Genomic DNA, 2,128 nt, shown 5'->3' with positions numbered 1-2,128 from the left:
CCCCGGGCAGGGGGGCGGCAGAGTCCCTGCCAGCCCCATGCCAAGGCACTTTTTGGACCTCTGGGACCCTGATTTGGTGAACTAGACCTTTGGAGGCCAAGTGTTTACCCCCAGCCTCCAGGGAAGGGTTAAACACCCTGCCCTCTGGAACAGCAGGACAATGGGCCAGCCCAGGGTACTGCCTCCCAATGGACAGGGGTTTGGACTCCCCTGCTGCCTTCTAGTCTCTTCTAACAGCAAGCTGGAGCAGCCTTCTGGCACAGCCAGCAAGCAGTGGTCACTACCTGTACCTGGTACCACCACCTGGAGGATCTGCAATAACCACCCAGCGGCCCGGTGGCCCCGCAGCTATTTGGGCAGGTCTTTCCTTCTCAAGGTCCTGCTTTCTGGCCAGGGGCCTATAAGACTCCAGGCTAGAGGGGACTCCACATGGCAGCTCAGACTTAGCAGGGAGTGGCTCTTTTCCTCCCCTTTCCTGACCCTGCTCGCTATGGGGCATCCACTTCAGACAGTTCACCTGGTTTTGGGCCCGTATAATCTGAGGCTACAGCCCCAGGAGGCCTAGGGACCTGGGCATGTGGTCAGCTGAAAGCTGTGGAGGTGGCTACAGTAGGTGAGTTGCAAAGAGGTCACCAGGATTCCTTCCCAGGATGAGACTAGACCACCCTCCTAAGGTGACCGCAGTGGAGGGAGTTTGCCAGGTAGAGGAAATTTTTTGCTGAGACTTCTCCTCCCAACTACCACATCCCCCACCACACAGCAAGAGCTAAGTGGAGAGCTAAAAGGTGCATGTTTCTATATCTGTCCTTCAATCTCCAGGGAACTAAGGGAGGGTGAAGGACCTAGCCCTGGGAAGCCAACTGCAGCGAGAAGGAATTTCCTCTTAACCCAGGTGCTTGGGTAGACTCTGGCCTTTGGGACACCAAGATTGGGGAGGAGGGCACTGAACTTCCCACTGCTGGAGCCTGGAAGAGGGTAGCTTGCTGTTTCCTGGTCTGGTTAGCTTACTGAAGGATGTGGCTTTAGGGAGCCAGCCCTGAGACCAAGGAAGAACATCTGAACAGACTCAACTCTCTCCTCGATCACCAGGTTGCCATCAGTCATGGGTGGAGGCTACATTAGGGTCTTTGCCTCAGGACTTAGAAACCACAGAACGCTACTGGGAGGTCTTCACCTTCCCTTTTAGTTTCCAAAGGACGAGGTTCCAGCAAGGCCCCAAAGACTGAGATACCCCTAACTCCTCAGAACTCCTACAGTGGCTTAGACCCATGGGCCTTGCAAAATCTTCATTTGGACCTAACCTAAATCCATCTTAGGATTTCCTTTCCTCCCAGTGTAGACAGTCAGTTGCTGGCCCTAGCTCGGGCTGGGACCCTCTTGTTTCCCAGTCTTTTCCTGGGATCCAGCCGTGCCACAAGTTGGTTTGATTATCCAAAGACAGCCTTGGGTTATCTTCTTACAGTTCCTCTCCAGAGTTGCATCCTTGGGGCTCAGCAATGCACTCAGCTCCTGGAGCTCTCTCCTGGCTTTTTGTCACCGCTCTGACATTTCCTCCTGTGGCTTGTAAAGACCTAAAATGCCAAGGGTATCTTTTTGGCTACTCCCTATCCAGCCTTGTATATAAAGCCTTAGCTGTGTGGCACACCTGTTCCTACCCTCAACAGCTGCCTCCATCTGCTTCCTACCTCCTCAGCCCTGTCCCCAGGAGTCACAGGAAAGAGCAGCACAACTTTCTTTCCTTTAGAGGTCTAGGAAGAGGTGGAGGTCCACTTAGAGCCTGGCTGCCCTGTGTCAACTACCTTGCAAGCTGCACTCCTGTAGTCCTGCTCCCTTTGGCCCTAGACCAGAGGTGCTGCCCTCCTTGTCTCCTGGACAAAGCACAAAGGGATGCCTTGCTTGGCTTATGCCTGCTAAACTGAGAAATGTTCTATACTCCCAAGGAGCCCCCATCTCCAAACACAAGACTGAGCAGTTTCTCCCCAGGTGATGTCCACTGGGACAGTGGCCGTCAACCTTTGAGGGGCTCAGGGTGCATAGGCTTTGAGCTAAGCTGAAAGGACTAATGGCTCATCATTCACTTTACAGCAGCCCTGTAGGGAGGGAATCAGACTCCTCTGGTGCATAACTG

The sequence above is a fragment of the Perognathus longimembris genome, chromosome 8 (genome assembly GCF_023159225.1).
Source record: "Perognathus longimembris pacificus isolate PPM17 chromosome 8, ASM2315922v1, whole genome shotgun sequence".
Taxonomy (NCBI): Eukaryota; Metazoa; Chordata; class Mammalia; order Rodentia; family Heteromyidae; genus Perognathus; species Perognathus longimembris.
Note: the sequence above shows the minus strand (reverse complement) of the source record.